Source organism: Saccostrea cucullata, unplaced genomic scaffold (genome assembly GCF_032062105.1).
Source record: "Saccostrea cucullata isolate Sc308-1 unplaced genomic scaffold, CSIRO_AGI_Scuc_v1 ctg2517, whole genome shotgun sequence".
Classification (NCBI taxonomy): Eukaryota; Metazoa; Mollusca; class Bivalvia; order Ostreida; family Ostreidae; genus Saccostrea; species Saccostrea cuccullata.
Genome location: NW_026936059.1, coordinates 32,458 through 54,247, shown reverse-complemented (window position 1 = coordinate 54,247; position 21,790 = coordinate 32,458). Strand labels below are relative to the sequence as shown.

General features: G+C 31.8%; 1 protein-coding gene across 1 annotated transcript in view; it reads left to right on the top strand.

Annotated features, from left to right (window-relative positions):
* The first annotated feature begins 16,998 nt into the window (after positions 1-16,998).
* Positions 16,999-21,790, top strand: part of LOC134244697 (uncharacterized) — a 31,366-nt gene continuing 26,574 nt past the window's right edge. The window contains exon 1 of the mRNA XM_062726953.1: positions 16,999-17,294. The gene's annotated coding sequence lies outside the window, so the exon portion shown is untranslated. The remainder of the gene's footprint in view (positions 17,295-21,790) is intronic.

Here is a 21,790-nt window from a genome sequence, read left to right as displayed (position 1 = left end):
ATATATACTATTTGTAGTAAAGCACAGCTTTCTCAGGTACTGTCCGACACGTTCGAAGGGTTGTCAAGGTCACAGATAACTACAGCGTTAAATCCCTTAATATGGTGTTCAGTAATATACAGTTTATGTATACAAGGTGCATGTATGAATACATGTATTATTTAATTATTTTGATGTCGTCTCACAGTCTTAGAATTTATAGCATACTTGATCTTAAGCAATATCTTGTTCTTTTTTAACTTAGACGAAACTTTTCTCCGATTATTTTATAGCAATAAACATTCAGTTCCTCACTGACTGTATATTCTAACATCTATGATTGCCGATGAGAACACAATTACACATAGTTTTAACACTATTACTCATCTGTATACATGTATTAACTATATAATTGCTAAACTGGAGGCCAGTGCCCCATAATCCTATCCATGTATTCAACAATCTTGAATCCATGTAATCTTTGCATGCTTTCATTTTTTCCATATATTTTTGTATATTTACATTTCCAATGTCTTTGTCCGAGATAAAATTACCAATTGTAAATGTACTTTATTTTTCCATCAATGTGTATTGACGCGGTTCCAAAAAAAAAAAAAAACCACGTGCAGGGCGGGAGAAACAGCTAGGCAGAAGCAGGGCTTGGAGCACGTAGATTGGCGGAATCAAAGCATGTAAATATAAGGAATAACTGTCAGATTTTTCAATTTCATGAAGATGATCAATCGATTGGCTTGCGTGATAATTTTATGCATAAACGCCGAAATTATCACGCAAGCCAATCGATTGATCACTTCATGAAATCGAAAAATAAGACAGTTATTCCTTAAATAAACGAAAACATCTAGCCGTTTAGAATCGTGACACCGTCTCTGTAATTGGAAACTATGTTTCCACAAAACCGAATGTCTATTTATGTATTCAATATTATAAATATCTAGCACACAATCGTACGCTTTGTAGCCTTGTAATTTAAAAAGATTTTTTTAATTGTTCTGTACACTGGACCTCGAATAATTGTTGCATTACAGTTCTTTAGAAAAATATTTCAAAATAATTTCTTCACATTCATTTTCCTATGCGTGTAAAACTTTGCAGTTACTTGGTATTGCCAACTCTATAAATGGCTAAAGGGTCATGTTTTGATGAAAATAATCTACACCATACGTGAAAATGCTTGTATATTGCTTTGATAATTTGTAGAATCATCAAAGTTTCTGAGTTTTAAAGTTTCTTTTCGAATTTATTAAAATAAAAATTATAATAATCCCTTTGAATTCCTATCCAACGACAATGATTTGAACAGAGATTACATGTACACGGAATAATTCTAAATTTGCACGAAGCCATAAAGTTGTTGAGAATGAAAATTGATATACATTTTTATATGAAAGTATGGATTTTCTTTGTGATCTCTTCCCTACACCAAAGGAACAACCTGTATGTGAGCATGGGTGCTGGGAAAGTCGGACAATTTATAGCCTACGCTTACAGTTCTTGAGATCGAACAACTCTATGTAAATTTGGTATTCCCATGAAATTTATGGAAATAAGGAACAGTATTTAAGCTCAAAAGTCCATTAAACAATACAAAATGGGATTAGAGCAAACACGGACCTCCAAAACATCAGAGGTGGGATCAAGTGCCATGAAGGAGTGAGCATCCCCTGCCAGCCGGTCACACCGCCGTGTGCTCCTTGTCATGATCGGGAAATAGCGGAAAAAATCCGTCGTCAATTCAGTGTATGAATAATGGACTTACAATTAGTATGAAAAACGTCAGTCAGCATTTGACTCAATGATAAACTGTATTCGCTGACAAGGTCATTGTATCGACCATAGAACTTACGAAATGATGGCTATAAACGAGGCTGTTGATATTCTTATTTCATCCACTTGTTTGTCAATAATTTACCTCGTTTTAGAAATTATTCATACGTAGATCATCCTCTTGCGTATCGAATCAAATGAGATATATAAACTCCGTATGCAGGTGATGAGAGTATATTGCTGCATAAGTAAAGGGAAGTTGACGATTGGAAAGTCATCCCGTTTATTATAGAGCTTGTTTGTTAGATTACCAAATATGAAACATATATTTCAGACTTTGTGGTATCTTTTATCTCAAGCTCGATATATCGTATCGACATAAGAATGGAAATGACCATTGTTAACTGACAATACGTTGTCGATATATCTAAATGTCGAACTGAAGGCACAGCAAGTGTTTTCTTCTTTGCACGCATTTATAAGATTTTGCACAAATTCTGGGGCTTCATATGAATACAAATTAGGCCTGCTAACAACAGGGCGCAATTGGTACCCATGGGAATTGCAATGGATTGTTGGAAGACTTGGTCTCCAAATCCAAATAGATATTGTCAATTAGAAACTCAAACATCTTTTTTGATGTCAACTTCAGTTTACTTGTGTGTATAATCAGAATGTTTTTTAACAAAATAATTTTGCAAATGACCAATGACAATGTAAGTAAATTTACGAGTTCCATTTTTATTGAAAAAGCAGCTGTCAATGATATCAAAAAGCCTAGACTTTAATTTATCGTGGGAAATGGTTGTGATTGATTGATTGTATATTGTTTCACGTCCCTCTTGAGAATTTTTCACTCATATGGGGACGTCACCGATGCCGGTGAAGGGCTTCAAATTTAGACCTATACTCGGCACTCAGGGCCATTGAGCAGTGAGGGTTCTTTATCGTGCCAACGCCTACCGTGACACGGGACCTACGTTTTTAAGGTAATATCCGAAAGACCCGTGACTTTCACTTCTAGTGCCGAGCGCTTGGCGAAGGAACAGTCACTACCTATGTTTACGTCTTAGGTATGACGCGGCGCCGCGATCGAGAATCGAATCCGGGCCTCCCGATCACGAAGCGAACGCTCTACCACTAGGCTACCGTGACCGGTTGTACATGTATAAAGTTGAAAAGTCTTCAGTTTTTAAGCTGTTGATTTTGGTAAAATCCTGTGATTTCAAATTGTCCAAAAGTTCCTTGGAATATTTAAGTATCCACATCTGATTTACACCTGATGTTGCTGACGCCCTCAATGATATACTTTAACTTATACTAGATCGCAAACCATATAGTTACGAGTTATTTCCATCTTTTGTTAGAAGTAAATACTTGTGCTCTGTATGGTAACAAATTGATCTTTTGAATACAAAAGTTTAAAAAAAAATTATCATTGACACAGGATTTAATTATGGAAATGCATATTATTTTCTCAATAAAATTTTCTAATTTTGCACAAAAATTTTTCTTTTGATATGCTTCCTCTTAAGAAAAAAAGTAAACAGTTTAAGATTTCCTTCATTTAAAAAAGCATAAAAGGACGAGACTGTACGGTCAAACATACATGTGGGGCAGATTTAGTAAATTCTGAATCCCCAGAAGAAGACAGATTAGAGAAATGGAGTTCTTCCTTTTGTTGTGAATTCAATGCTTTCAGGAAGCCAATCCTGGAAAGATTACATAACTGAATCTTCACAAAAGGCGCCATTGTCATATAGACAACTCACTACTGCAAGAAAAAAACCCCATCATTTTACGTGTTTCATGGATGATTAATTAGGAAGGAGGTCCGTTAAAATCTCAGTTTGTCTTTGAAATGTAGTTGTAATCTGAAGTAGAATTTCTGATCGAGATTGGTATACGACTTGATTGCTCTATATAATATGTTCATGTCAAGGATAATTGAATGCAATTATTTTTTTTTTTTAATTTCTTCTATAAGCTTAATTTTATTTTTTCAGTCTTGAAAGTCTCCCTCTCTCTTTCTCTTTAAAGCACAGTTTAATTTTCTTTTCTTTGCATGAGGAAAAACTGTATTTTAATAAGGTATAACCAAAAAGGAATTTAATGGACATCCTAGCTCGTTTATGCTTCACCCGAATGATTTTTTAAAATACATGTATGGGAACAACTAACAACCTGCTGAACATGATATCTTTATAAGTAAGTCGTGGATTTGTATGAGACATTTCGATCGATACCACTTACTTCAATTTACATTAAAAAGTCCAAGGGCAATGTAATTGATGAAACCGCACAATAAAAATACATGATTATCAAAACAGATAAAAGTACAATTCGCAAATCTTGTTCCACGATGCTTTACAAGCAAGTTTGGTATGGAGGGTAGAAAATCTCGATATAATCGTAAATAAATAACAAAATATAGAGTATGTGACCGAGTTGATACATTTTTCTCATTGCAATTCACTTTTTTAAAAACTACTTTTCTCTTTTCATAAATTTTTTTTATGTCTACTACATTTTTCTGTCTCATGTATACTCAGTTTGTGTTTTTGCACCTAGTTCATGGATGGTTGTAAACCACTTATATAAAACTATTCATTAACATAATGTAAACTAGAAACTGTAAATTTTAGTTTTAAATTTAATCCTGGTTTGAGAAATTATGTAATTGAACATTTTTTATGCCTTATTTTTATATTTTACATATGTGATATATATATTTTTTAAATATAATTTCTATGCTTTTGAAAACCAAATAAATGGGTCTACTCCGAGGCTGGTACTTTATCTCTGATGAGAGAAAAATGGGACTCGAGTGTATTTTGCCTTGAATGTCTTTAATCTTGTATTGTTTGAACTTAATGGTTTGCTTCTCATGACATATGCTCCAATTTTCAGATAATTCCACATTTCATACGAAAGAGGGACACCATGTAGTAAAAAAGAGCCCCCGGACAGAATGAACAATAGTATACATATGTAGTTAGAATGGAATTAGCTTTATATTGTACCCTCCTCTTTCTTTACATTGGCAAGGGCTCCAGAATATGAAGAACTTAGAAGGTCACTTGAATCAGTTGAGCTTGTGTGGTAGGAGATTTAACACGGACCCCTGGAAATTTCAGAGGGGGATCAAGTACTTAGAAGGAGTGACCATACTTTGTTGACCAGTGTCACCCGCCGTGAGCCCTATTTCGATCAAGTAGACGAAATATATATTTGCAAATATGGTCTTTATAACGACCATAGACTTTACGAAATGCCGACTTTGAGCGAGGTTGTTGATATCCTTGCAATATCAACTTGTTCTTGAGTAGCCTGCCTGGTTAAAAAATTGATGGTACTCTGAGCATGCTCTTGAAAAGCGAATAAATATATGTGAGATATAGACACCATATACACGTGTCTGAATTTTTCTTTTCCATCCATGTAGATAGTTCGGGGCTTTTGTGACATCAGTTAAATTCTGTATATTTAATTCCGTACATTGTAAATTAATCACTAATTAGTGCATTGGAAAAAGTCCTCAGTTAAATGCACATTGATTTCCTCTATATTGTGATTATCGGTGTGGATACAAACTGTATATTTTTTTTCACAAAAATATTTGTACATTGAAAAAAAAAAATAAATAAATGAGAAATAAATATTTGAGAACTCAAATGTGAGGGTACCAAATAATACTTTTGCGAGTGGTACATGTAGTAGTGTAAAAGTTTGGGGATAATAAAAAAAACTTTATTGATGCTGTACATTTCCCCCAGCTGAGTATAAAAATTGTAGAACGTTAAAAAACTTCAGATTCAAAATGCAATTGTAAGTATTAAACCCGTCAAGTCTTTCCGGCCATTGCTGAAAATATTATATAATTTGTGGATAGACTTAATTAAATATATTTTTTTTATTAAGAACTTGATTTTTGAAGAGTACTTGCTGCCCTTCAAAGAAATACCAAAAATGGTCCATTTGTCAAAAACATATTATGTTTGTAGTCATAAAAGGTTATAATTATAGTCAATTTACGAGTATACTTTTTGTTCCAAATTCTGAATTAATTAAGTTCAGATAATGATCGTTATATAAGATTATGTTACATGTACTTTTAGTTTCTTGTGTGCTAAATGATACTTTCATAAACACCTTATATTTAAATTTCTTTATTATTATAATTACACGAAGTAGAGATCAAAACTAATTGTACATTGCTAAACATGTAATTTGCTTTTGCTTTGAAAAAAATTGTGAATATAAATTATATTTTCTTTCAAATGTAATAAATTGACACAAAACGAACATTTTTTGAGGTGTACGAGTGTACTCGAAGGCTTAATTGAACTTTTCGGATCAGAGTTTGTCCTTGTCTGCCGTCGTTGCCGTTAACTTTTTGCAATATCATCTCTAGAGCCATTGGACCAATTTTAACCAATCTGAATTGCCACAAAAAAGCCTAAACAAAAAGGGGTTCAAGTTTGTTCGAAGTAATTAATGATATGTTTGATGAACAGGTCATTGGATCGACCATAGAACATACGAGATGATGACTTTAAACGAAACTGCTCATGTTCTTATTTCATCAACATTTTTGTCAATAACTTTCTTCCTCTTTATAAATTACTCATACGTAGAGCATGCTTTTGCGTATCGAATCAACTGAGAGTTATAAAGCTCATATGCAGGAGATGAAGGTACCGTAAATTGCTACATAAGTAAGGGAAGTTGACGATTGAAAAGTTAAAGCCATCGCGTTTATTAGTTTCATAAAACTTTACTGAATATGCAATTAACATCTTTTTCTGGTAAAATATCCAAATATGAAACGATTATGTCCAGTCCACATAAATATCAACCAAATTCTGCTTACAAATATTTGGAAAAAATTCCTCTGCATTACCATAAATTTACTTTTGTTCTTGTATATTTTCTTCAACATAAAGAATTGTGTTGTTTTTGAGTTTTAACTTTGTTATTTTGCCCATTAATTTTTTTTATACTTTACTTATTGAACATAATAACATTCCATATCTGTGATCTAAAACCCTGAGTAAACGTCATCCATAAATTGTGCATTTTCCCACACTTGTGTAAACTTTGCGTAAATACAGTGTCAACATTCTCTTTTATCAACTATATACATATACTAAGTATTTTCTTTAGAAAAAAACTCAAATTTACTGTGTCAAGAGATACGACGGTCGTTCAATAAATAATGCAACATGTCATCTAAAAATATGAAAAAGTACATAATACATATTCTTAATAGTTTCAATCCTTCAAGGCATTCCCCGTTATCCTTTATACCTAGATGTATATATCTTTTATTAGAACACAACTTGAATATGCTGTCGAAGTTTGGTCTGGATGCACAAAAGCAGACATAGAGAATCTTGAAAAAGTACAGTTATTTACTGTAAGACTAGTTACTGGGCTTACAATTATTGCTTCAAGAAATTCATTATATTTGGAAACAAGTTGGTAACTATTGGAATACAGAGGAAACAGAGCAAAACTAATAACAATGTATAAAATACACAATTATAATTTAGTTCCTAATTATTTACAAAATTTAGTACCTGATATAAGAGGAAATATTTCAGGATATACTATCAGGAATTCCTTAAATTATTCTTTGCCAAAATACAGAAAGTTTAGAACTATAAGGAATTCCTTAATGAATACGCTATTGTCATTTAATTGTTTATATGTAATAGATGTACATTTAATGCTATGTGGCGATGATTCTCTTACTATTGATCAAAATGTTGAACTTTTCAAGACTATTCAAATTTTCTGAAATGAATATGGTCGTTTTTCAAAATAAGCCTACTTTTCCCTTTTTTTTCTTACCAAAGTGTCAAAATTTTCTTACCAAATAATTCGAATTATTATACCTGTACATTTAAAGAATTTATATTTTTTCTTTCTATTACTACGATGCTTATGTAGTAGACAATATGTATATATGTTTGTTTTATTATTTTAGCAATTTTACAAAATTTTGTAGTAGGAGAAGACTGTCTAAGTTTCTGAACTTGTGTCCGATCCTTTTGACTTTGTCAATAAAATATATTCAATTCATAGGTTTTTTCTTTCAGTGCGCGCGTGTATGTATAAAAGGGTTTAGAATCACCAGAAATCTTCGAGCTTCATTCTGAACAGAATCGATCTAATATTTCTATAGTTATCTGAATCCTAAAGATAGAAAACTGAATTATATTCTTCAATGTTTTTATTCGTTTTATGTAAATATATAAAACAAATGCAGACCGTTTGAACATATTATATTTTTCAATTTTTGCATTTTTTTTAAAGAACATGATAAATCTTTGACGTCAAAACCAATAGCATTTGATGGCCTACAATTTTGTGTAACATATTGATTTATTAAAGTTAAATTATGTTTTTATCTTATGTAACCTTCATCATGTTGGTTTCTGCACTGTGGCAACGCACTTTGAAAAAATTACGCACTTTGAAAAAATTTTTCAAAGTGCGTAAAAATTGGAACAAAATCAACGCACTTTGAAAAATTTTTCAAAGTGCGTTAAGAATGCACATAATAATTTTTTTACCATGGAGGCATTTAACGCACTTTGAAAAAAAGATATGAATGAAAATAAAAATTCTAGACTTAGATTTTAGTAATAGAGGAAATCAAATTGTAATAATTTTATCCTTCGAAAAACTTTTTTTAAATTTACATGAACTCATTTAACCTCATTGAGAACAAGGAGAAGACGAGTAGAAAGTCTCTCATCCCAACTCTTAAACATTGTACATAGCCGTCGGTAGCGGATAGAATGCACTTTACCGGTACGGCCGCCATTTTGATTCTAGATCCGCGCGTGAGAGTGCGCGGCGTAAAAACTTAGCAACGTATCAACTATGATGGGCGACGCCATTTTGTTGTGTAAGAAACTCTCGAAGCGAGAAAAAAATATATGTAAATGGGTTTTCGCTTTTTTAAGCGGGGGTGTGGCGGCGGCAGCCCCCAATACGTAAATAAAATGAATAAAACAAACTTACCTTAGTCGTTAGATAAATCTGCGCTAAGACTCGGATCCATAGTATGATACGTACGTATCACTATACATACATGTAGTTAACCATTGTGTCTTTTTTTTCCGGGTTGTAAATACGTTTTTAGGGGTGATGGAGATAAACGTCAATTTTTAGTTATAGCTACTATCCAAGTGCATTCTTGTTTTATTCTTTCCAATATAACTGCATTCCATGATCTCAATGATTGTAAAGTATTCCTGTTTTGCAAATTGAAATCTATTTTTTATTTAATTATTTATATGTTAGATTAACTGCAGCATTTAAAATCTATGTGTGTCTCTTATGTTTCATTTTTCTTATACTGCCGATTGCTGTTTCAAACATGTTGAACTTTTTTTCCCCTCCACTTATTCAACATTTTCATAAAATGATCACATTTATCGCTAAAACTTCCATAAATATAGAATGCTGCCTAATTTCAAAAATTTTTTCTTACACAAACAAATCATCAAAATTTTGAATCACTGTTTACAATCATGTAGAGAAGTCAAATTATATTTCACGTAATTGTACCAATCAAAAATTTATATATTTTTTGCTTTCTGTTATTAGGAATGTGGCCGACAAAATGAAAGCCAAAGGTTTGTATATATGCTTTTAGTTTTATTAATTTGTCAATTTTACAAAATTTATGTAACATGAAAAATGACGAGGAATACAAAAAATAGGTTATTTTTGCATTTTATTGCCTTTTTGAAATTGTCAATAAAATATGTCTCTTATTCATAAAGAGCACGTGATATTTCCATGTTATTGTGTGCCGGTAAAGTGTATAAAATGGTTTAGAATCAAAGTTGATCCACAGGTAAGCCCCAATTTTTAATGCATACATGTATATATTATGTATATCTTTGCAAAATATTTATGTGCCTACATGTAAATTTAGGTACTATGCTGCTACACCCAAATATATGTGTTTACATTTGGTATGACGTAAATATATTTAAAACAAAAATGCATGCAAACTTGAAAAAAATTTAGTACATAAAGCATTTTTCAATTTTGCATTTTTTAAAGAACATGATTACTAGTAATCTTTGACGTCAAAACCATTAGCATTTGATGGCCTACATTTTTATATAACATATTGATTTATTAAAGTTAAATTATTTTTTCAAAGTGCGTTATGTGCACTTTGAAAAAATTTTTCAAAGTGCGTAATTTTTCAAAGTGCGTTGTAACACTGCACGTAACTTCTATCGTCTGGTGCTAATTATTTGTTAAATCATGTAACCAGTTGAAAAAGTCGAGAATCTGATAGCACAGTCATTAAAAAGTGTTCTAGTGTCCCAGTGCATTGTTCGAGAGTGGAAAAGGTTGAGTTAAGTGTACTTTCTCTCTCTCCAAATATGGCATTATTTGGCTAATCCTAGAATACAAACAAGAGTTACCTCTCTTCAAATCAAAGATAAATTTTTCAATGCACCACGCTCGGCTCAAGCATATACATCTTTCCTTATATGATCCAGCCAGTGAAAAAAAAACTTTTAACATTACCTAAAAGAAACTGAAAAATAATAAATATTAGTAAAGGAAATTGTCAAAATCCTTTCTCATGTGTGTGCGTGAGGGTTGATGGGTGGGAGGGTTCGCGGGTTTCAACTTCTGTCAAAACCAAATTTTATTCATACACACTACATTTCCCTAATTTGACCATCCTGTAACAAAAAGTGGGCCTTTTTAATGAATGTTATATATTTTTTCAATAGTAAAAAGATGTTTGGAAAAAAAGTGGGAAAAGGCATCCCCGCTCCTCCCCCGGTTGAGCAATTTCAGAATTGATAAAGAATTGAGTCAGGAAATTTCAGAATCAATCATATATATTCTCCTCTGGCAAAATTTGCAATTTTTTTGCTATTAAATGAGTTGCATAATGATCACTGTTGAATAAAGGAGATTCAAAGAATTTCCAACATCATATATATATTCGTCATGAACAGTGCATTTTCTTTTCTATTTTAAATATATACCTGCAGAAATCTGCGATAGTTATTTTGTATGGCTTCGACAAGGTTGGTTTTTGTGTAAAGTCTATTTTCCGAGTTGCCCTTTTGTTCTGTTGACAGTTATTGACAGTTTCGTACTGGCTTCATTTTAATTGATGATAGTACCTTACACCAGAGTAAAGTTTATTCTAAGGAAGATCGGCTTTTTAACAGTCAATGTAATTTTCAGCAGCAAGTTATATTGTCAAGGGACTTGCCATTGTAGTTTTTTTAAATGATATTGCATTAATCAATTTTTCTAGACAACTTGCTGAAATTTATTGTATAAAAATTACAATGCTGATATATGATTTTTATCTATATTGGATTCCGAAACTTCATAAAAATCCTTACAAACAAAGATACCAAGCCCTTTTCTTTACTCCTCACTAAGATATTAACAGTAGTGAAAGAGAAACAAAAACAACAAACAATATATTTAAGAAGTGATGTAAATCAGATGTGGATACTTATATAATTTGAAGGAAATTTTGGACAATTTGAAATTACAAGATTTTACCAAAACCAACAGCTTAAAAACTTATGACTTTTCAACTTTATACACAACCATTCCCCTCGATAAATTAAAGTTCAGGGTTTTTGATATCACTGACAGCTGTTTTTTTTTTCAATAAAAATGGAACTCGTAAATTAACTTACCTTGTCATTGGTCATTTGCAAAAATATTTTGTTAAAAAGCATTCTGATTGCACATACAATACTCTGAAGTTGACATAAAAAAGATGCTTGAGTTTCTGATTGACAATATCTATGTCATTTTTGGAGACCAGGTCTTCCAACAATCTATTGGATTTCCCATGGGTACAAATTGCATCCCGTTATTAGCAGTCCTATTTTTATATTTATATGAAGCAGAATTTGTCCAAAATCTTATACTGAAAAGAAGAAAACGCTTGCTATGGTCTTCAACTCGACATATATTTTCAATCAACAATGGTACATGTAATTTCCATTCTTATGTCGATACGATACATCCCGGTGAGCTTGAGATAAAAGATACTGACACATCTGTTTCATATATGGATATTTTACTTAAAAAGGACTTCAATGGTCATCTAACAACCAAGCTCTATGATAAGCGTGATGAATTAAACTTTACAGTCGTCAACTTCCCTTATTTATACAGGAATATATACCTTCATCACCTGCATACAGAGTTTATCTATCTCAGTTGATTCGATACGCAAGAGCACGTTCTACGTATGAACAACCTCGAAAAAGAGGATAATATTGACAAGCAACTTGATGAAACAAGAATATCAACAGCCTCGTTTATAGTCATCATTTCGTAAGTTCTATAAGATCTATAGTTGATACAATGACCTTGTCAGCAAATACATTTTATCATTGTGTCAAATACTGACTGACATTTTTCATTCTAATTGTTAGTTCATTACTTATAAACTGAATTGACGACGGATATTTCCGTTATTTCCCGATCTTGACAAGGAGCAAACGGCGGGTGTGACCTGTCATCAGGGAATGCTCATTCCTCCATGGCATCTAATCCCACCTCTGATGTTTTGGAGGTCCGTGTTTTCTTTGAGACATTATTAAATTATTTCTAACTTTTTTATCCAAGAAATTACTCATATTTTATATTGTTTTATGAACTTTTTAATACTGTTTATCTTTATGTCTCATTTAAAGTCTTTATTTTTGCTATAAAATATTTTTGAAAGGCAAAGAAACTTCAGTTTTCGAAGACCGTTTTAATACTTTTAATTTTTTTTCTAAGTGTGGGGTTCTATCCATAAAGCTTTTAAACAACAATTTATAGCTAATCGATTTTCATCACACATACTTGTTGGTACTAATAAATATTTATTGTTAATAATTGTGCCTGATCGTGATACTAGTATGTCGAGTGTTAATTAACACTTTAGACTCATTGATTAGCAACAACTTTATAAACAGTTAGGAAGGATTGATAAATAAGAGTTGTAAATTGTTAAAAATGTGTTTTCAGCCAACGCTTTGAATGCTTCCCCCGTGTAACTAACGGCTCAGATCAAACATGTCAAAACTTAACAAAATCTTCCTCAAATGATTCTGTCGAATATCGCTGGCATAATTATTCTTTTTATTATTATTATTATTATTTTAGAAAGTTTAAGACCATTTATTTTTAGATTAATATGACGGAGACACGTATTCCCAAGTTTTTAAGTAAGTTCTTTTGCTTGTTTGTTGTTATTGTTGTTAATTTACTAGAATTTCTCACTCATATTGAAACGCTACCACTTGTTAGTGGAGGGCTGCATATTTAAACCTATATTTGGCATTCAGGACCATCAATGATTGAGAAGTGAGGAATCTTTTCATGGCAACACCCACTGCGTGACCTCGGTTTATACGGTTTCATCAGTATTCATTTGGTCTTCACGGTGGGATCGACCCTGCGACGTAGGGATCAACTCCTCACGGCGAATCTACTACAGCAAACGATATGTCCACTGTTCCACGTGGGCGTCTAAGTTCTTTTTTAAAATGGGGTCTAGATCACTATTTTATTCACAAAGAGACAAATGAATAGACATTGATTTATTTATTACACACATAGCTTAATCAATATACTGTGCTTTTTTCATTTTAGAAACAAATAAAATGTGGTTTTTTTTATACATAAGCTTTTGTCGAACATACCAAGTGCTAGAAACTTCTTATTTAGTAAAACATTAGTGTGCTATGTATCAGCGTAGTTTTAAATAGTTGACGTTTGTATTTTGGTCTCTTAGTAATAGATTAATAATTGAATTTCAGTTTTTGAATACTAGTTCTTTTTACTAAGAGTATTTATTGCTCTCTGCAAACATATTTTTAAGAATGTGCCAGGTAAAATATTTTTCTTTCTATTCAACTGTCTATATATACCCAGGATAAGATTTTTGTATTCGTTTGTCTGTCTGTTTACATACCCGTTTAAGGTTTTCTGTCTGGTTGACTGTATATTCCATGTATAAGATTGTTCTATCTGGTTGGCTTTCTTTAATGCACGGTATAAGATTTTTCTTAGTTTCTGTTTTGCTCTCTGTATTTTCTAAGTTTGACTGTCTGGTTATGCCTGCAATAATATTTTCTGTCTGTGTGGATCTCTATATATGCCCGATATAAAACTCTCTGATATGTTTGGTTGTCTGTAAAAGCCTGGTATAAGATTTTCCTATCTGTTTGATCGTTTGCATATGTCTGGAATAAGATTTTCTTACTATTAAGCTTTCTGTAAATTTTCCTTTCTGTGTGGCTGTCAATATATGTCTAATATAAGACTTCTAAATCTATTTGGTTGTCTGTATATGCCTGGTATGAAATTTCCTGTTTAGCTTTCTGTATATTTTCCTATCTATATGGCTGTCTGTATATTCCTAGTATAAGATTTTCTGTTTAGCTTTCTGTATATTTTCCTATCTATAAGACTGTCTGTATATGCCTGGTACACGTATAAGGTTTTCTGTATATTTTTTCTATCTGTTTGGCTGTCTTTATATGCACGGTCGTTTAAGATTTCTCCATCGGTTTGACTGTCTGTGTAGCTGTCTGTGCAATTCTGTTCAGGCAATAAGCTTAAAATTAAGAAAGGCTTATAGCTGATGTATACAACGTGGGCTACATTAGACCCTAGTTTGTTGCATGAAATACAAAGATAACAAAAAACATTAGATTTCTTTGGAACAAGTCAAACTAAGAGCAGAGCAAACACGGACTTCTTAAAACATTAGAAGTGGGATAAGGTGCCAAAGAGAAGTAAGTATTTCCTTCTAAATGGTCATGTCAATCGAGTACTCCTTGTCTTGATCAGGTAAACGGAAAAATATTCTTTAAAATTTTGATCTGTAAATGATAGCCAAACAATTAGAATGAAAAACTTCAGTCAGCATCTGACACAACAATATACTATACACGTATTCGCTGACAGAGTCCTTGTATTGACTATATAGCTGAAAGTATTGGCCTACCAATTTGTAAGATAAGCTTAACAATAGATGGAGTGTACCGGCAATAAAGTCATTATAGCGGTGATAAAATTTGCGCACTGTTGGCTTTAATACGTGAATGTTGGTATCCTTGTATCATTAACGTATTTTTCAATAGTTTGACTTGGTTTAGCTGAACTATTGCTGAAGTCATCACGTTTATTTGAAGTTTTTGTTTGTTGATTTCAATTAACTTTTTTTCCTAGTAAAATATAAAACATACAATGTTTAATGCCCTCTTCACATATTTTTATCGTTTGCATTTTTTTTTAGATCGATCACGCTTCATTGTCTTCACCTTTTCCATTTTCAGTCTCTGTGCTGTCTTTTGTCTCGAGTTCAAAGGAATATATCGAATTAACTTAGTGAATGAAAGTGAATATCGTTGATTGATAAAACGTTGTCAGTATATCTATTTGTTGAATTGAAGACTACAGAAAGAGAAATCTGCTTTTCATGTTTTTTTTAAAAATAAATTCTGCTTCATATGACCGCAAAGAATAGGTCTGCTCACACAGGGATACACTTACTTGTATTTGGTGCGCATTAAAATTCCGATTGTGTGAAGAGTTGAAAACTACATTCTTCTAGATACATGTAATTTTCAAAGTAAATTCAGGCATCTTTTTAATATCGATTTCGGAGTACTGATGAAGTCGGAGTACTGATGAAGTCAATCTAACAGAGATTAAACTGACTAACTATAAAAGAATTTTTACACTCGCTTTTCTTTAACTTTGTAACAGTGATGTAAAACTTAAACCTGGCCAAATTGCTTATGATGATTACTTAAGTTTATACGATCTTAACATCAAATATTTAGTTAACTTTCTGAATCACTGACAGAAAGAAAGTAGAATTCCAATTCCTGTTTAAGCCCTAACTTCTTCATGGTAAAATATTGTAAGCTGATTTTGATGTTAAACAATGCATAATTATACCTTTGAAAAAGTCACATATTCATTCAACTGGTCTTTAATAGTTTAACTTGCTTGGAAACATTTTAAATATAAGGACATATCTCTGCATGTAAAAGAAAGACAGTGTTTAAAAATGACATCTTGAAATGATACGTGTTCTTCCATTTCACTTGGAAGTGCGTTGTAGAATTTTATGACTGCCTTTTACAGTTTTCGCATTTTTGCTCATGCAGTTCAGTGCTGCAGGCACGGGACACGAAAATGACATTTCCAGATAAAAATAAATCTACATTGGTAATCATGTGTATAGTCTGCAATTTGCCACAGTGAAAAAAAACAAATCAATGCTTCAAATGCCATAATGGCTTTATAATATACAGACTCGGTTGTGAAAACCACTGCATTATTGATGAACAAAGTGTGAATTCTTTCTTTTTGTGAAAACTTAAAAGCAACATTAAGCATTTCTAACTCTTTTAAAAAAGATTACCTTTACCACAGATGTGAAAGAAATATACCATAGGGTCTTTTTTAATTCAATAAAGAACTGCTGCAACAATCATGGTATTCTATCTAAGAGGATTGTTTAATTATTATTATTATTTTTTTTTTTAAATTGCTTGATGGTATTGAAAAAATATTTTAATAAAAAGAAAAGATGTGTACATCAGTTATACACGTATACTTACTTCTTTAGAAATAACTATTTCACGGTTTTCATTTAACAAAACAACTTTAATCAGTTAGAAAACTTCATGATTCCAAGTATAAGCCTACCAATTTTACACCCAATCCTGTAAGATAATTTGGATAAAAAGACAAAATGACGAGTGCTCATTGGATGTATTGTACTTCCTTCCTCTGTTGGAGCAGGATTTATGTCTCAAAACACATTTAATTCACTCTTTCATTTTGCAGGAACTTTAATTCAAAATCAATAGTCCACATTCGGTGTCAGGACCCAGTAAGGTTTATGTGGGTCTCTACGGGGAAATTAAGTTTCATACACATTTTAGGTTACGGCCTAACATCCATATTTTCTTAAAATTTGCAATTAATTTACACCTTTTATTTTACATTTCTAATCATTTTCTTTAAATCCTTGAAAGTCAGTTTTGAACAGATGCTTTCAAATCATCAATTATTTCCTGATGTGGGTTTAGAAACATTATGTAATTTTTATTGCCGAGGAGGAAATATTTTTTTTCGGCTTTCAAGTGTTCTTGATGGATCAAACCATCACGACTTGCCAATCCCCCTTTAAAAGAGTGATTGAGATGAAAGCTTCCACACAATTCTCCCAGTAAAATATACAACAACTAAAGACCACAAGGAAAAACCACCTATCATCAGAAAGGACCATGAATAAAAAAAAGATGCTGAAAGTGACTCAATGTTAAGTTGTTACAGTACTATCGACTCTAGACACAGCTTTGACAACTGGTAGAACTGTAATAAAATTTGTATAATAGCGGCATCGATTGAGTACGACAGCTGCTGAAGAACTCTATATGTAATGACGCACGGAAAACTAGTGACAGATTACCTTTGTCAAGGTAAGTGTTAGACCATTCTTCTTAGAATTTTGCGGTGCTCAGTTTCTTGGAAATTTGAGAAGTTTTTGTACCAACAAAATATTTCACTCGTTGGATGCAATGAACCACAAATATTAGAGGAATATAACAGATAGTAAAAGTAAGTGTTTTAATGTACTATCAGCACAGATATAAAGTGTATTTTCCAGCATATAAACTCTATTTTTAATTTGCTGAAGCAAAAAAGGTGAAATATATTTACTTACATCGTCTTCAGCAGAATGAGATCTCTAATATATCTTATGGTAATGTTTGTCTGTTACCATAAAACCTCGAGAGGAAACTAAATGAACTTGACTTTTTTCATGACTGAGTGCGTTTAATACGATGTTACACGATTTGGGAAACTGCCTCATTGATGTATCTGATAATCTTGTTTGTGTGTAGCATAGGAAATCTTTACTATCACATACTGGGATCAAGTAGCGAAACTCTATATGATGTTTTTTACCTGTAACAAGGTAGATGAACGTAGCCTATAGGATCGTTATCGCGTTCTTGTATATTATTATAAACATCATCAGCATGTCAGTTTTATATGACAATCATATGATGTATAATTATATGTTGAATAAACTTATATGAATGACTGTATGTCTTTTTACAAAATATATAGCTTAAGTGCAGAAATTCTTTTGAAAATACTTTCATCGCAAGAAATTGTAAGGGTAACAAAATATTAAAAGGATGTTTAGTCTGAAAAGTCAACTAATGTACATTAAATACTGGTAAGGATCGGTTAAACATCATATTGAGGCTTTTATTTCAATTGATTTATGTATGCAAAAGATTCATATTTGACTCTATAGCATATCAATCTATCGATTTCAAGGAAGCTTATAAGGTGATCTCAGATGTGTTTTAGCTTAGACATTTTTTGAGTCAGACAGCCAAATGAAAGATACTAAGATATATAGTTTAGAGGCATAATAAGCGAAAAAGGTTGAAAATTGATAACGCCTGAGTCCTCTCAAGGGGCTGCCCTCGATACATTATGTTCTTTAATGGAACTCGCTTAAAAAATTCATTCTGAGGCAATACAAACACCTTCCCATTTCCGTGGCTCAATCTTTCAAGAGAAATCATTTATTGTCTTATGTATATATTTATTAACATGTAAAATATCAATATTTATGCTCAAGGAAAAATCAAGGAATATGTATTTGAGCAATATTTACGAAACCGAAAAAAAAATATTTAAAAACAAATCTCTAAAAGAAAATTTTGACATCTTCTACCATCAAAGATTCGGGGCTATATAGTTTTTGCCCTGTCCGTCTGTCTGTCAGTTAATCTGTTTGTTCCCAAAAAAATTAATCTTGCCCATAACTTTTGACTGAGAAAGGCTACGACTTTCATAGGTGTATTTTTTGTGAAAAGACCTTTCTTTGAGTACCACCAAATTTGACCTCCTCTTGCTCTTGGAGTTTGATGACGTACATTTATAAAAAATACCAAACATAAACTTGGTCATAACATTTGAACAGCTGGTGCTTGGTCTTTTTTACTTCACAAGTGTATTCAATTTGACAAGGCCTTTCAGTTAGTATAAATATATTTGACCTTTTAACTCTCACCTTGGCGTTTGGATCACTTAGTAAAAATCTTTAACCTTAGCCATTACTTTTGAACATTTAGTACTAGGGCTTTCATATTTCACAGGTGTATACCTTCCTCTAGATACCAACAATTTTGACCTTGAACTTGGAGGAGTTAGACTTGCATTTGAGAGACTTCAACATTCGCCAATAGCTGCCATACGGGGGCATCATTGTTTCACAAACACATCTTGGTTTTTGGGGCGATACAGGTCTTAGAAATTAACATGCATAAGAGCAACATTTTGTCACGATTTTTAACAGGTTATTGTTTTCATTTCATCTTTATTAATAAATATTTGCGAGAATGAATTTGAAACTAGACTGCCTGTTATTATGCAAAAAATAAACTCCTGCCGAAGTGATTTACTATAATACTTTGTTACCACATGTTGTTTCAAAATTAACGACTAATATGTCTGTCAGTTGAATAAAATAATCAAAACTTTGTAGACGAATTTTCTTCCAATTTAAACCATTTCTTTTAAATTCTTTAAATATTTTAAGGGTATTTGCAAGTGTAATAGTTTATGTAACTTTTGACAAGTTCCAATATGAACACTCTAAGAACATGATGTTTAACACAATCTCTATTACCTTTTAATTGTCCCCAATTAGAGGTCAATTAGATATCTATATATCCATATCTAAATCTATATATAAATATGCAAATTTTTACTGCTACTTATGTAGAGTCTACACTGGTAGGACATAAAGTAATGCCAATCTATGGTCCATTTAAAGAAAATTTCGATTCACTTCTTAAAATGGAATGTACATGATCTCCAAAAATCGTCAAAATGATTTTAAACATGTACTAAGTATATAATATGTGAGAAATGCCACGGCACTGTGACACCTGTCACGGAATAATAAGATAAAGTTTTTGTCGATACTGTAAAATTTAGTATATGTATAGCCATTTAGAAAAACTCGAAACTGTGATATTTTTCACTGCCGTATGAGGTAAAGTACTTGAAATAAATTATTGATTGGATATGTAACAGCTGATCAGAATGTGACATCTTCTAAATATTATACTCAAAGGAATGTTTGTGTACGTTTCTGTCTGCAGCGTAATGTCTAATTTCATCCCAAATAGTAATGTACTATTCATTTAATTGAGTGTTATGTAAAAATTCAGACACATAGACTATGAAAAATGATTTTTATTGTTTTACACTGGTTACATAATATGTTTGATTTCCCTTAGGAGTTCTAGAGTGTCTTTCATGCTCTAACTTGGCAAAGCAATGCAAAAACATACCTGGCTTGTTATCGATAACTTTCACAAGAAAAACCAAAGAGTATAGAAAAGAAAACCATGAGAATAAAGTTTGTTCATCATTGAGGATATAGGACTGAAATAAAGACGTAACATGCAATTTTTTCTTCTTAAATTAAGTAACCTTTTTGATTTTCTGTTAAAGGATACGATTTAGATAAATTATTAATTAAATTAATTTGGATAAACTATTAAGCATAGTGGAACCCAAATTAATTTGCTTTCATAAATACGTGAATGTACTAATGAAATGTAGTAATAAAAGAAATAATGAGTCCTTTATTAGAAATCATAATACAGCTCTTTTTCTGGTCATCACCATATCTACACAGTAACCGGAATCAATACATCCCTGTAAAATTTCGTTGTAATAATATAACACCTCCATAACACCAGACAATGGAAGCAGATCAATTTTGAATGCTGGGTCTATCGAGTTAACTAGAATAATCAGTAGAGATGGGTGAGACTAGCTCGCTGTTGTCATTAATTATTGGAAATTCGCTCTGATTCCTTTTTCTTTTCAATTATATCCGTTCCTCTTTGTACGGAGTTGACCTTTTTCGGAAATAGTACAAAGACCGGTAAAGAAAGGGCGATCAAAAACAAAACCAATTTTTTATGCCCCCGTAATCGAAGAATAGGTAATCCTTTTGTCCTTTTGTCCGTCTGCTTTACGTATACGTTTGTTTGTCTGTTTATCTATTTGTCTGTCCACAAAAACTGTAATCTTTGATTGGAGCAATGGCTTTATTTCACTGGTGTATTCATATATTTAACCCGAATTCACCGTAACAAAAATCTTCTTGAGATATAAACATATCCGACCTCTTGATCTTGCAGTTTTGGTTCACTTTTTTTTATTTCAACGTATTTTCTTCTTGTGACAATGCCTCTTGGGTACTATTATTTTTTATCACTTGACGTTGGACACATTTGAGAAATTGAACTTTCACCATGAGCTACAATACGGGATTATCAGTAATTCACAAACACAACTGGCTTATAAATTGAATAAAAAATACGGAGATTGGCTAAAATTATTACATGGTAACAAGACTTAGTACACTCAATGGAGAAGAAAGTATAGTTCTAATCAGCTTTGTGGTAAAAAATAAAATACAAATGAAAAAAAAAAATAATCGTGAATATTGAATACAAATGGAGTTTTAAAGGATACATTTTATTCTAAATACATATACGAGGGGTTATCAAAAAGTAGATATGATTTAAAATGATATTTTAAAATGAAATTCATCTGGAAGTTGCAAATTTAAAAATTTAAAAAAATCGAAGACAGTAAAGAAGGATAAAATAAGTGTTTTGATTTTCATGACATTTTATTTATCATTTTTCTAGTCTATTTTCAATTTAATTTCAATATGAAAGCGTTTCATTAGAAATCTTATAAAGAATAATTTATTTTACAGGTAAGGCAATTTGAATGACGTTCTAATTAACCTTTTTCTTCTGGAGGTCCTTCTTGGGAGGCGAATTTTTATTTTATACATTGTAATTATTTTAAGTCTGACATTTAAATAATAACTTTCATATGAAAAATTTTCAATATCTTT